The sequence below is a fragment of the Euleptes europaea genome, chromosome 8 (assembly GCF_029931775.1).
Source record: "Euleptes europaea isolate rEulEur1 chromosome 8, rEulEur1.hap1, whole genome shotgun sequence".
NCBI lineage: Eukaryota > Metazoa > Chordata > Lepidosauria > Squamata > Sphaerodactylidae > Euleptes > Euleptes europaea.
This window is the reverse complement of record NC_079319.1, coordinates 49258534-49274331: the sequence shown is the minus strand read 5'-3', so window position 1 is coordinate 49274331 and position 15798 is coordinate 49258534.

Below are 15798 nucleotides of genomic sequence, written 5' to 3'. Positions count from 1 at the left end.
TCATTGCAAAACTGCATTCACACAAGCACCTGTACATGTGTACAGCATGAATATGCATGAGTACTTGTCACCTCAAATGTATTGTTATGGAGATTGCAGGATATACGTATTTTAAATGAAGCTATGCTTAATAAACATAATGTGTTTTGGGCCCTCATGTTTAAAGAATGAATTAGGATTTGAACTCAGGTTTTCCTGGCCCACGTCTGAAATTAAACACTAAGCCTCACAGAATGGACAGTACTATAGCTGTAACAGCACTCCACTCCCTTTGTGTCACTGCAAATAATGAGGATCAAGCAAGATCATCATAAACACAGCAAAGGGAAGCTGGAGCACCATATCCCTTCGGATTCCTCAATATTCCATCAACACCTACAGGCTGTCATAAACCGGCATGTAATTGTACAAAACTCTTCATACTCTGGCATTCTGGAAGACTGCTTGTTAACTGAAATGGCAACACATAGTTCCAAACTTTTGCAGTGAAGGCCAGGACAACCATGATCAAAAACAAGCAAGGCCGAGTGCATGGAAAGAGGAAGCACTCACTCAATGATAAATATCCTTCATTTATATAAATGTGCTTCCAAGGTGTGAACGAATACCCCTCTATCCTGCCCTTTGCCTAAATTCTACCTTTCACTAAAGCCCTTTTTAGACTTTAGTGGGGTGCAATGAATATGAGCAGCTGGGGTGCGAGACTGGTGAGGCAAGCTGTGCTCCTAAAGTTGAGCACTTTGACTGAGTGTTTGCATTGAGCCTAGGCATGCATCATTTATTCTGTATTAAAAGTCTCTCTCCCCATGATCAGGATCCCTGAAAAAAACAGGGTGGAGAGAGCCCTATGCACATACCTATGGATATATGTTGATTTTGGATTGGCGCTTGCTGCTGAGATCCTGCTTTCCAGTCTTCTTGTGCTCCTGCTCCCCATTTAGAACTTCTGAAATGGGCTTATAGGTTCCGATCCAGTCATTTGTTTAAGCAATGTTTAAATTACACTCCGCATACAGCTCAAAGCTAGACTTAGAGCGATATCATGAAGAGGGGGAGATCTGCAGCGAGCAGTTTTTAAAATAAAAGCAGTTTTTAAAATAAAAAAGGAAAAAATGAGGGAAATGCCCATTGAAAACAGCAAGGCTACAATATCAAAAAAGGTGGTGCAGCCCTGCCGCTGCTCAAGGGGCATTCCTGGGTCAAAAGGGCTGTGGAAAGGCAACTACACCCCTGGGGAACACCCGGGGAATGCCCCCCATGCCGACACGGGCTTTCCCTTTTGGGAAAGCCCTGGCAGTATGGCTGCACTGGCTACGGGGGCCAGTGGCAACTGGACACCAGCATGTTTGCCCCCGCGATGGTGTAGATGCCATCTTAAGGAGGCACATATGCTGGCACAGGGTCATGCAAACTCCCAAGGAGCTTCGAACCCCCTTCAAGAATAGGCTGCCCAGGCTGATTGACATGTTAGATGGTTCATGTGGTGGACATAAGGACTTTGGATAAGATGTGCACCCGGAGCTCCATGCTGGGAACTCAGTTCTCAGGCATGTGGGGGATTGATTCAGTTTGGGACCATGGTGTGTGTGGAGAGGGTTCCTAAGCCTTCCCCTTTCCACTGTTTTTCCAACATGAAATGATCCAGGGAACTGTTATTTGCCCCATCGGAGGAAATGTGTCGCTGTCAGTACATATGCAGTTCTTTAGGGGACAAATAACAGCTCTCCAGCACCATTTCAGATCAGGAAAACAGCATGGGGGGTAGGCTTAAGCCAGCTTTCCCTGCACACTGTGGTTCTGCTCCAAATCAGACCCTGCACACCTAGGAAATGAGTTCCCAGCACAGAACTCTATGACCACACCTGTTGACAGTCTGTGTGTCTGCTGCATAGGCTTTGTAATATGTGGATTGTTCCTTAGTCCTGAGCTTGATGGTGCAGGTCATGTTCCTATGATGAGTCTGTGTCCTATGTTTAATTGAAGGCAGAGCAGGGTTATGTGTGTCCTTCTAATAAGAATTGCTTTGGAAGACTAAAAGGGGTAACTAATGAGAGCCCCTGTAAAGGTTAACAAGCTAGAGATATGTTTATACCAACACTGTGAATAGTGATGTAAGTTCTGTGCAACTTTTTCATTTCAAGTCCATTACTTCCTTCAGCTGTTTCTATTACCCATTAACAGTACTCATGGACTGCACATATGCCATTTCATTCCCTTTCTATTTGTTGTCTACTAGCTAGTTAACACCAATACAAAAGCATGCGCCTGGTGCCATTAGCCTGTGTGTTGGCAGCGTCTTTCATCACTGTGGCTCTTCCCACTGTTGAACAAGAGGTAAAGGGAATGTTGTATTAATTAGCTAATTTGTTCAGCATTTAAAAGGTGAGAGACAATATAGATGGACAAAGGATTATTTACTGCCAGCTTGCTACTCCTGATGCTTTTCAAATCCCAACGGTAGACCTTGTAATTAAAAAAATTTGATCTGCCATAGCATAACCTAGAAATGATCTGTTTGAATCCATTTCAAAATATTTGTGACTCTATATTTACAAATATATCAGATGGCTTCTCTGCAGATTATAAATGGCATAGCCTAATTTCAGGGTTTGCAAAGACAAAATGCCTAACATTTTAACAGCACGGAATAACAGCTTGAGGTAGAAAATCAAAGCTTGCATTCAACAGAGTGAATGGAAGGAACAATCTCCTAAGTGTTATTGGCTAATTAAAGATATTTCTTCTTGGCTGGACTTTTGACAGGAGTGCTCGAATCCAGCAAGACAGAAGAACAGAGGGTGGGACTCAGCAGCATCCTGACATAAGGAGCGAGTTCAATTAGGGCCCTCATGGGCCGGTATTCACACCAAGGCACAACAGAAGAAGCCGTGCCTCCACCTGAGAACAGTACCCTCAGCCTCTTATGTTTCAACGATGGGAGCTGTGCTTTCTTGAATGGCCAAATAGCTGACTATGTGTATGGTCTAGGAAGAATAACAGCACAATCCAGTGTGTGTGTGTGTGTGTGTGGCTGCGCTGTGGGCAGGGACGGAACAGCCATGGCACCGCCAAGCTGCCTGCTAAGCTGCTTGCAGTGCCACGGCCAGCTACTCAACAAGGAATCTCCGCCAAACGCCTTGAAACTACTGTATGCAGCTTCATGGGGGTGTGCTAACATTTTTGCCAAAGTATATTCGCACCGGCAAATGTGGGTATTCTTGGGGTGAAAGGGCTCAGGGAGCTGCCTAATGCCAGCCCCACCCCTGGGAATACTACTTTGGCACTGGCATGAGCCCCCGTGCCAGAGGCACACTACTTCCACGGCTGCACCAGTGCCCATGCATAGTGCTGCTGAGCAGCTCCCCAGCGTGGTGTAAGTGCCCCCTTTGCCGGCGCAAGTGGCATTTATGCCGGTGCTGGGGTCATGCTGCCTCCACACCAATGTTGCCTCCCCTTGTGGACTGCACTGTAAATGTTCCCATTTCTTTTTATTTGTATTTATATTTTGTACATTGTTTCACTTCCCTGCCTTTTGCTGTTCATTGTGTAGTTTTGTTCATATTCTTATGCATTTTGTATGGCTTTTGCATTCAGTGGCACAATATAATACATTTCATGAGGACCAGCCAGATGACATAACAGTGTGCAAACTTTTTCGTTCTCCAGAATTCTTGATCAGGTTGGATTTTTAAAAAAATGCTGTTGGTCCTATTAAAAGGTATGTTGATTGTGTGATTGGATTTGGATTTGGACCAGCATGGCTTCAAAAAACCTTTTTTGCACTCAGTGTATATGGTATACATTCCAATGGGGAACCAACGTGTCTTACATCAATCTCCTCTCCTCCATTTTATCATAAGGGCAATATGCATTTTAAGTTGTTTATATGTAAGCCATACCTAATGGCTTGCAGCGGAAGTACCATGAGTGGAGCTATGCTCACAGAATGGAGCTTCCCCTCCTCCCCCTGCAGCCCACTCTCCCCCCACCATGCATTCTCCAGGGTCAGCCTCAGGAACAGCACTGGGCAGTATGTGGGGTGGATGTCTATAGTGGGTGAAAATCACCTTCCTCTTCTTCTGGCAGAAATGCCTTTCCACTGTTATGAAATAAACATGCAACATATACTCCTGATTTATTAACACCAACATAACATTAAAAAATGCATATATTTTCTCATAAATTTTATGGTGGGGAAATTTAAAATGGTATGAAAATAAAGAATCTTGGGTTTGATTTGCACAAGGGAGAAGTGAAACAGTAATGGGGACCTTGGGGTCAAAACAACAGGGAGAAGAAATTGAAAGCCTTTCTATTGCTGCCTAGTTGGGAGGCACTGGAACTCAAAAATGGCATTTTTAAAGAGGGAGGACACAAATGATGGTAGCAACCTCCCTTGAAAATCCTGATTATTAAAGCCACATGCAGAAGAAAATAAACTGACTCCACAACTGTGAAAATGCAGAAGGAGAGCAGACATGCGGAAGAACCTTGCCCAAACCAATTTCAATACTTGGAGATTGACTGCCAAGAAAATCATGAGTAAGTCGAGTGTGCAGAAAAGATCCATGTCACAATGACTGAGTTGCAAGCTGAACTACCATACATTTCAGCCAGCCCAAATGAAATGGCTAGGTGGTTTTTTTCAAGCATCATGAATATTAGGAAATGTATCAGATAAAAATCCTATATATTATGCTATATAGAATCATAGAGCTGGAAGGGGCCATACAGCTCATCTAGTCCAACCCCTGCTCAATGGAGGATTAATGCATATATATAATATCAAGTGTGTGTGTGTGCATGCGCATGTGTAATGGAAAAGACAGCTTGGAAAGTATTTAATTTCAAATGGCAATCAGAATTCAAAACCACATTAAAACCACTTGTTAACTGAATAAATAGCCCATTATCTTATATTCTAATAGAGAAGTCAGCCAATTTTGGATACTTAAATTTGGTAACTGGGGCTGTGAATGGGCAAGACTGATTTTAACAAGGCCTGGCTTCTTGCTACTGTTCAACAGCAGCCACCATATGAAAGCCAATGTGGTTTAGCAGTAAGTGTTTCAGAGTAGGGTCTGGGAGACCCAGATTCAAACTCCCATATTGCTGTGGAAACTCACTGGGTGATTTTGGACCAGTCACATACTTTCAGCCTAACCTACTTCACACTGTTGTTGGGAGGATAAAAAGGAGGAGGAGAGTATAATGTAAGCTGCTTTGATCCCCTCTGAGGAGAAAGGTGGGGTATAAATGAAATTTAAAAAAATATAGCCGAAGATGAGAAGCAGATAAAAGGTAGGTTGGTGAATGGCTAAGGAGAGAATGAGGCAAGGGAACAGTGTGGGGAGGTGGATATAGGGGGAAGTGAGGTGCCCCTCATAAGTCCTTGAGGGTTCCCTACAATGCAAGTGGGCATGGCCCAGTGGCTGGTACCACACAACTGAGTAACAGTATTCATAGATAGAGGCTCCTGTGGTAGTAGTAGTAGTACAGATTTATTGCATATAGCCAAAGGCTGTTACAATCAAGTAGACACAATCAAATCAGATTCAACAAGAAAACAGTTAAAATCAAGTAAAAAAATAAATTTAAATCAAATACAAATGTTGTCCGGTTTAACTGCAATGCTGGCTCGAATTTTCCTGGCTGCTAGGAGGAGCAGATAAAGGTAGGCTGAGTGTTGAGTGGGAAGGGGAGAAGGAAGCAGGAAAGGGGGAGAGGCAATGGGGGCTTTCAGGAAAGGGAAAGAGGAAATAGTGTGTGTGTGGAGGGGGGGAAAGATGCCTCCCACTTGTAAACCGTATAATCAATGGCAAATCATCTGCCTGGCAGAACAGAAATATCTTTGTGAACTTTTTGGCCTTCAAGAAAGAAAAAGATACAGAACATATTTACTGCATCCAGAGATAGTTTGTAAGAATTTGGGACAGCGTTTATTAATGTAAAATAAAATAAAAGGTAATGTCATGACTTTTATCAGGAAACAGACAAGTAATAGGATGTTGTTCTATAATCTCTAAGTGCACAATAGCAGTGAAGAAGGCAAATTCTATGTTAGAGATCTTTAGGAAAGGGATTGAAAATAAAACTGTCAGGATTATAATATCTTTATGATGCATCCACATTTGAAATACTCTGAAAAATTCTGGTCACCCCATCTCAAAAAGGTTGCGATTAGAAAAGGTGCAGAAAAAGGCAACCAGAATGATCAGGAAATTTGAGTACCTTCCCAACAAGAAAAAGATAAAGTGTTTGGAGCTGTTTAGTTCCCAAAGAAGCTGAAAGGGAGATATGTTAGATGTATACCATTATACATTCTATGGAGAAAATGAGCAGACAGAATTTTTCTCTCTTTCTATTGGCAGTAGATTCAGAGCAGAGAGAAGAAAATACCAACCCCTACATAAAATGGGTGAAATTTGCTGCCACAAGGTGTTGGAAGAGGCACACGGGAACTAGACAAATCCACAAAGGATAGGTCTATCCATGCTTACTAGTCACAACAGCCATATGGTTCTTCAGGTTCAAAGTGCATCTCTGAATATACAGTACCATTTGCTGGCAAACCATGCATTCCTGAGGGGGGGCGAGTCCTCTTAGGAGGCAGCGTGACCTCGCCACCAGCATAAGTGCGTCTAATAATGCAACAAGATGCACTTACGCTGGCGGTGAGGGCAGTTCTGTAGGCGCCCGAGCACCACGGAGCTGCGCCTCGCCCCTCCGCTGGTGCGGTCTCTCTGTGGCGCAGGCCATGGTGGAGAATTGCCGCACTGGCGTTCCCGGAGCGGGGGGCGGAGCTGCCATTAGCTGCTTTTTAGCAGGCCCTGTTGAAAACGAAAAAGCCTTTTAAAGGCTTTTTTTGTCCTGGCGGCATGCGGGAAATGGTTTAGGAGGCGCGGCTGCGCCTCTTCCCCGCCAGCCAGCATCTCAGGAATGCACGGAAAAACCATAGGGAAAGCTGTTGCCTTCTAGGGGTGTAGAGCACCATTATAATGAATGGGAAAAATAAATGAAAACCCCAAGGCATTGTTATTGATTGTAGATAGATATTGTTACATTTTCCTGGCACCTAGCTGCTTGGTTTAGAGTACTCAGGGAAAGTTCAATTTGTGCATCAGAATTCAGTGGAAGGGATGGAGTATAAGGTTGACTGCAAACGTTTCCTAACCATCAGTCAAACACAGCATGCACCTTCAGAGAGACCAGTTGCCAAAGCTTCCCTGCCACATGGTTTCCTTCCACCAGTCACATAATTGGTTCACAATGGCTTGGGGAGGCTTTCTTGATTCTGTACAAGCATTCCCAAGTTCTCACTTTGCTTGGATCTGTTCGCTTCCTTGAGCAAGTTCAGGTTGTAGCTGGTGCTTCCTGATAGCTGGTATGAGCCCAACATTCCTTTCTGTTTCATTTCAGTATAGTTAATTAAAGTCTTTCATCTCTGTGCATGTGTGAGGGAGGCAATCCATTTCTGCGAGTATTTGTCCTGCCTGTCACTCATGTGTTGTTGCACTGCTCACAAAACGGGAGGTTGCCTGCACGCAAAATGGAGCTTCATGCGCAGTGAGTTTGTTACAGTGCATTCCTGAAGGGGGGGCAAATGCTCTTAGGAGCCAGAATGACCCCTACGCTGGCATCTGTGCCATTTTTGCCATGCAAACTGGCACGGATGCCAACATTGTGCCCCTCATGCTGGCCCCCCTGGACCATGGCAGGAGCAGGGGGCTCGGGTGCCAGCGGGGCCTCCCGGCAGCTTCTCCTGGCATCAGCATTCCCGGGGCGTTCCAGAGGGTGGTGCTACTGTTAGGCAGCTTCCAAACCCCTTTTGCCCTGAGAACACCTGCTGGGATAGCGGTGGTCCTGCACCACCATTTTAGGAGCGCAAGCCTGCTTTTCCCTATGGGGAAAAATGCCTTTTTTCCTATTTTTATTTTGGAAAAAAGGCTTCCCTCCCACCTCTGCAGAGGCCGGGAAGCCTCTGAGGAGGCTTCTCAGGTCTGTTGTCCCGGCTGCCACAGTTGGCCGCCCTCCTCCCAGGAATACACTGATAGTATCTGATACTTGCAGTGCATAGACCCTTATTCTAGTGATTTCTGCACGTTCTACCCCTATTTGTGGGGTAGATTTGTCTTCCTGTAGATCTCAAGTACCAGTTCTGCTCTCCCTCTGCCCTGTTACCTAACTGTACCAGCTTTGTGGAATTCCGTGTGCTTTCGTGGGGTGGCAAAAAGTCCCCTCTGCTTGTCGTTCAATTATGCTGCCTTTACCAGGGTGCCAAACATAATCTACTGCCTGCCTCCTTGGGCTACCAAGTCTCTTGCTCTGCCAAACCAGAATTTAATTGCAAGCAAAACTGCAGTCCTCGCTCTCCAGATGTTTGAAATTTGGCATGATGATCCCTAGGATGAGGCATGCCAGCCATAAAAAGTTCATCCAAATTGAACAGCAACCAAAGACATAACAGCTGGAAATGTGTTTTGTTTTTCACTACCTACACCCCTCCATCGGGCCTTCTGAAACTCAATACAGGAGGAGCCCTTCGCATTTCTCTGGGCAAACCGTTCAGTAAGGTTGGAGCATCTGGAAAAGTTCAGGTTATACTAGCAGGTGGAGTGAATCATTCTTTGGGGAAGGAATGCTGAGAAGGCAGTGGTCAGATGAAAGCGAGTGGCGTATGTGGGCCCCAGGTTATGAAGAGTTTCATAGGTAACCAGCAACTTGAATTCAACCTGGAAGAAAAAAAAGGCAGCCAATGAAGATGTTATAAAGCAGGTGTGATATGTTGAAAATAGCTAGCTCCTGATAAAAGACAAGCAGCTGCATGCTCTGTTCAAGATATTTTCAGCTGAAACTGGTTTAGACACTATAATACTTTGGCTAAGGCATTCACTAACTAAACATTTTGATTTGTGAAGGGTAATGTTTGGTATTAAGATGCATTTTCAGAATGCAGCCTCGGAAATAGATTTGCTTATTAAAAACATAGAGTGTGACAGAAGACAAAACAGATTGGGAGTGAAGATTCATCTTTAGTTGGCACTTCCCAGCAGGTAGTGGATAAAATTTAATAGAGTGTCTGATTTACAACCACAAGATAGGCCAAAATGAACACATTTATTTAAAAAGCACCTTTCACACTCTGAAGAAACCTCTGACAGCATTACTTAATAAAAAGAATCCAGTGTCGTTGAAAAGTCATTTATGAGTGGAATAGCAGTTAGCAGCTGACACGGCTAATGTGTGCCAAGAATCTTTCCTTCCCCATGTTTGTCCGTCTCATCTTTCATCTGTGTCTCGACAAATGAACTGTTTTCATAGAATGATAATTACGCTGTCTTGTCTCTTATAAAATTCTGAGATTTCACTCCAGCAAGAGAAATCAAAAGGAGATGCAGTCTGTGAGTGAAAGCCTTAAAGTACAATGCATGTCAGCTGTTTTTCACAATCAGAGAAATATGGGTATTATTAAAATGCAGTTTGGTTTTACATCTTATGGCAAAGACTTTAGAAGTGATGGTGGATGCTGTGGCTTCATTTATCAGAAGAAGTCATTTTTGGCCAGAGGAAAATACCAGCTAAGCTTGAAGTCTTGCAAAACAGACCGTGAATGCAATTTTATTTTCCTTTGCCTTTATTGCTTTGCCAGCTTAAATAGGTTGTCTGCTGTGTCAGCCAGAAAAAGGTCAGACACTTGAATGCTGCCAGTGTCCTGCAGGTGGAAATGCAGCCTGGTGAAAAACAAAATAAAACAAAAGTCATCACCCTTCAAATGTGTAGAGCTTACATATACATTTTGATATACAAAAGCACAAAATGATGGTGGGAAATCAATACATGTTAGAGCTCTGAATGTTTCTTGTAGGGTTGGAGTGTGAGTTATAGCTGTTATCTGTTGGGGATGCTTTAAGAATATAATGCTCAGCTTCAGGCAGTCTACTGGTTCCATGTGAAATCTGTGGGCAGGTTCACACTTGCTACTTTATTTATTTAATGTATACAGCCCTAGCACAGAGGCCTTCCCATCACTGTTATTAAAACAATAAAATATTGCCTGAAAAGTGATAAACTAAAAGCAAACAGCAGCAATAGAAGCTGCTCTTGAATCAGCCAGTAGAATTAATCTGTAAAATCAACTGCAAACAATAAAATCATGAAAAGGCTCAGAGCAATAAAAAATCAGTAGCAAAATCATGAAAACTGCAGCCTACAATAACATAATGCAAAGGCAGAGCAATACAAGCAATAGAACCAGCGATAAAATTAAAAGAAAACAATAAAATAGTTGTCATAACAACAGCATAACAATAAATGGTATCAATAAACCCAGCAGAATCAACCAAAATCATGAGAAATTAAGAACAATTTCCTACATGATAGCGCCTGGTGGATTTGACCCTGAGCTATACTCATACAGGGGCAACGTATTTGTAAACTAACATTCCATGTAAGAAATGTATACAGTCTGCTGTGATGTCCATAATCTGAATAGCAGTTTGAAGAAGAAGAATTGGTTTTTATATGCCAACTTTCTCTACCACTTAAGGGAGAATCAAACTGGCTTAAATCACCTTCCCTTCCCCTCCCTACAACAGACACCCTGTGAGGGAGGTGGGGCTGAGAGAGCTATAAGAGCTGTGACTAGCCCAAGGTCACCCAGCTGGCTTCATGTGTAAGAGTGGGGAAACAAATCCAGTTTATAGGGTTGCCAACTGCTAGGTAGTAGCAGGAGATCACCTGCTAATTCAACTGATCTCCAGCAGATAGAGATCCGATCACCGGGAGGAAAAAGGCCGCTTTGGCAATTGAACTCTATGGCATTGAAGTCCCTCCCCTTCCCAAACCCCTCCCTCCTCAGGCTCCGCCCCAAAAACCTCCCGTCGGTGGGGAAGAGGAACCTGGCAACCCTACCAGTTTACCAGATTAGCCTCCACTGCTCATGTGCAGGAGTGGGGAATCAAACCCAGTTCTCCAGATCAGAGTCCACCGCTCCAAACTACTGCTCTTAATCACTACACCATGCTGGTTCTCACATGCTGGCTCTCACAATGGGACAAGTCACAACAATCTGCTTCATGTACACAGTCTGAACATGGATACACTGGCTCACAGCACTATTGCTTTGGTATGAGCACAGCCTGCAGACACTGACATGGGAACTGCTGGCAAATGCAAAGTGGTTTCATGAATTTCAAAATGTTGTCAAAACTGACATTCTTAGGGCACAGGTCCATGAGATGGCATACCCAAGGACGATCCGGGGATGGTGCAACCATTTTACTGCAGGAATTCTTCTGTTTTAAAAATTCTGTGGGGCCTGATTCAGCTAGGGACCTTGACACAGGGGGTAAGAAGGACTCCAGTATCCCCCCGTCCCATTTTTCAGGAGCCCAAATGCTCCAGGGGTTTGGGATCTTGAACAACTGCATGGGGGGTGAATTTCCTTCCCTCGCATGCCATGGTTCCAGGGAGAATTATTAATGCAATTTAATAATGTAGCATTATTAATGCAGTTTAAATGTATTTATTTATTTATAGTTTAGATTTATAACCCTCTCCCACTACAGCAGAGCTCAGGGCGGGTAACAACACGTCAAATATACATTAAAAAACAGAAACAGTTAAAATAGATATGTAATGAAAGAGGAAACCATGAGAAAGGGAAAGAGGAAACCACGAGTCTCAAGAGAGCATGGAGTTCTGTTTTAGTGGCCACTCCCAGATTCTGTCAGAAAAGCAAAATTAACCAATTACCAGGCAACAGCAATACAGTATTCATTATAACAATTAAAGTAAAAATTTGCAGTGGTTTTTATCCAGTTTATCATGATCCTCTCCATAACAATTTTTGCTTCATAAGGGTGATGGCAGTTTTGTGTGTGTCAAAGACCTATTTCCAACTCACAAGAGAGGGAATGATGACTGAACCTTTTTAGGACTGTGGTATAGATATATTCTGTCAATGGTTTAGATATATTTAAGTGGAGAAACAATCTGGTGTTAAATTAACCTACTTTTTATGCACTGTAGTTTCTGTTTTTGTACTTCAGCTTGCTTATCTGGAGAGAGGGTCCATAAATTCAGGGTAGTTGGTAGAGTGAGGGCCTACAACCTCTACAGGATAATGAAATATAAACTAAGGTTTGTATGAGACTAAGAGTCACCCCAAACAGAGATTACATTGACCTTGGCAGGAAAGTTTTGCTGGGATTTAAATTTAGAACTTCCTTTCAATGATGGGGCTGAGCCCTGAAATATATGAGTCATGCAAAACAGTCCTTTTCGGCATATAAAGAGTGACTTTCCAATTATCATTCCCACACAAAAGTATAGTTTTCAGACCATTTTTATTATTAGAATAACAATTTCTAATCATTTCCAGAGTCTTCAGGATTGGTTGCAATGCTTGCGTAAGTTCTCAGAGATGCCAGTATTGTGTCTTGTGTGGTAACCAAGATCAGGTGAAGCTCTTGGTGGGTGTCACCACCAAGTGCATATTTATCGGTACAGCGAGTCTTTGAAACAGGGGAAGCTGTCAATCTTTTTTTGCCCCTCTTGTATGTCCGTCTCAACAGAATTTTGCTTAAAGGGAATTTATAAGAAAGAAGTAGGCTACAATACAGTTCTTTCCTCCCTTGGGTTTAATTTTCATAGAAGGCTTGTATCCGATAAAATGCTCACGATCAGACAAATCTGATTGGAACAGTGATTGATGAATATGAATGATGGGGAGGGGAGAGAGGGAGTATTTTCTGGTATTCATTTTAAAATAAACCCATGCCCATAAAATGTATAATAATTTGCAAGCGAAAAGGACATCTTCATTTTCTAAATGGGGTCTTTTTAAATGATAGGCAATAATGGGAGGATAAGTCCATTATTCATTTATAAGGGAATTAGCATAACAAAGCTGCTTAATGCGAGAGTTCAGAAAGCTCTGATTAATAAATTAATCCTTACATTTTGCAATAGATCTCATTTTTGAATAATTCTTATAAGAAAACCTTCTAATAACTTCGGTGTTTTTCCTCTATAAATGTTAAACTTTTTCATGCTGTAGCTCAGAGCTGTGAATGTCCATGAACAGACACCAAATTTGCCTTGATTTGTGCTTATGGTAAGGAAGCTTAGCTATTAGTTATGTATGCAGCCTCCTTGGATAAGGGAGATAATCATTGGCGGCACATGTATGTATGAGCAAGATGGTGTAATTCTAAACAGTTACAACCTTCTAAGTCCATGGAAGTCAACAGTAGGGTTGCCAACCTCCAGGTAATAGCTGGATATCTCCTGCTATTACAACTGATCTCCAGCTGATAGAGATCATTTCACCTAGAGAAAATGTCCACTTTGGCAATTGGACTCTATGGCATTGAAGTCCCTTCCCTCCCCAAACCCTCCCCTCCTCAGGGTCCACCCCCAAAACCTCCTGCTGGTGGTGAAGAGGGACCCGCAACCCTAGTCAACAGGCCTAGAAAGGTATAACTGTGTTTAGGATTGCATTGTTAGTTACTGTCCAATCTTCCACATATTTACTCAAAAGTAACTAGCATTGAGTTCAAAGGTGCTTATTTCACTGAGTTGGAGCACAAGATTTCAGCCTTGCACACTGTTGAACAGGAGGTAAAAGAGTTACCTGCTGTTTCTCTTTGCCCCCGCCCTAACAGTACATCTGGTCTTTAGATGTTGCGGCTCTCTGTATAAGAAGTTGTTTGTTGCTTGTTTTTTCCCAAGCTATCGCTCTGTAGGGAATATGCTTCAAATTGATATATCTGCTCTAGAACTCCCATGTGTTGGATAAGATTTTGGGTCATCGTACAGGGTGCCCAAACTGTTTGTGTTGATCACAGGCTGACCTTGAAGTTGCCCTGGAAGTGAGAGGAACTGAATACCCTCAAATATTCTCTGAATGTGCATTGCAGGGTATGGTCATTAGTAAGTAATGGAGCTTTCAATAGAATTTTTTTGCCATCATTACCTTCCTCTGATAAGCTTCTGAGATGGCCAGTACATTCATTTATTTATATTTACACTTTGCTATTTCTATGTTGAAGGTCTATAGCAGTATAGGATGATTCCATTGAAAAAGTAACACAGTTTGTAGCAAGATCGATCTTTCTCATGCAAAAGGATCCAGGCTCAGTCACTGGTATCACTTGTCAAAGGATCCCAGGCAGCCAATTTTGGGAAAGACCCTTCTCTACCTAAAACTCATGGAGAGCTATTGCCAGTCCAAGTAGGTAGCACTGCGTGAGATGGACCTGCGTTCTGACTTGGTATTAGGCAGCTCCATCTTTTCAAGTGGCCTGACAACCTTTGCACTAAAGCATACTTCAATAATTAATTCAGCCTTGAGCACAATACAGGCAGGTATTCAGTTTATGAGGATAAAGAGCAAAAGACAAACTGCTCATCCCTGCTCTGGTGTTGAAAGAGTAACCTCAGCATACAATGGGTATTTTGTTCACGCAAAAGCTCTTTTCTTCAAATCGTTCCTCTCAATCTTGCCTGCTAATGTCAACAGGCTGCTTCTTCTTAAACTCATTCATTCATTCTGAGAATCTGCATTGCATTTGGAAAGCTTTATTTTTTTCTCTGCAATTCAAGATGAAGCACAGTGCGAAATCATTTCTTTCCACTGTCTTCCAAAGAGACACCCAGCATCCTTCTTAATCCTCTCATTTGAAAAGGCTTTTTTGTCTCTCGCATTTTAAACCCCTGTGAATCAGTGCCTTTGATCCAGAAGGGTTTTTTAAATTTTATTTTTGTGGGGGAGAATGTTATTAAGAATGTTGTTTTCTAAGTATGCATGGCACTAAGTATAACCTTTCCCTTTCTGATTAGGTCCAGTGGCTATAACTGTTGTGCAGCTACATGCCAATGTAACCAGGAAATTATAATATTCCCTTTCACTTTAGGAGTGTCTGCAGCAAAAAAAAAAAAAAAAAGGTTTTGGGTCTGGGCTTTGTAGAATTTTTTTTTTTTTTTACTGTAATTGCTTCATTTCAGGCTGGGCATTACTAGTTTGGGTTAGAAAACTGTGTGGTGTTTTCAAGCCCATTTTCAGGCCCCTTCTTTTCAATGGACAGCCAATTCTAACACTACCGAATTCACTTTGAATGCAGTTCTCCCTTTCCTCTCAAGACCCCCAAGTTTCAAGCACAGTTGGAAGGGGCCATACAGACCATCTAGTCCAATACCCTGCTCAATATATGTTTAATACCTTTGCCTCGTTTCTGATTTGTGTCCTGTTACATTGTTTATTGGGTGTGTCATCATATTGATTACGCTGACTTAACATTATGTAATCCACTTTGAGTCTCTGTGAGAAATGTGGACTACAATAATGTCAATATTTTTTAAAAAAATAAAAATTATTCTGAACCTGGCCAACATGCAGATAGTCAAACCCAGAAAATGGGGCCAGGTACACACATTACCTGTTCCTCTTCCTGTGCCTCCTTTAATTCATCCTCACTTTTTACTGTAAATCCCTGATTTCTCCCTTCTTCTTTGACTTCTGAGATGTGCCCAAAATATATCTGGATTTGGTTTTCTGTTATTTTAAGAAACCGAGTAGGTTTCTTTTGTATCAGAATTAAAGCTAGTCATATGAGGAAACACCTACATTTTTGGGTGTGGCCTCCATAAACTGGGATGAAAATCTCAAGGATGGCAACCTTCATCCAAAGGATCCCTCTTTCCTAAATTTCAGGCAGATTGGAGAAAGCATCTCCATTCTAGGAAAGTACGAATCTCACTTGTAGAGCAGGCCCAGGGAGGTGTGAATTGGTACAT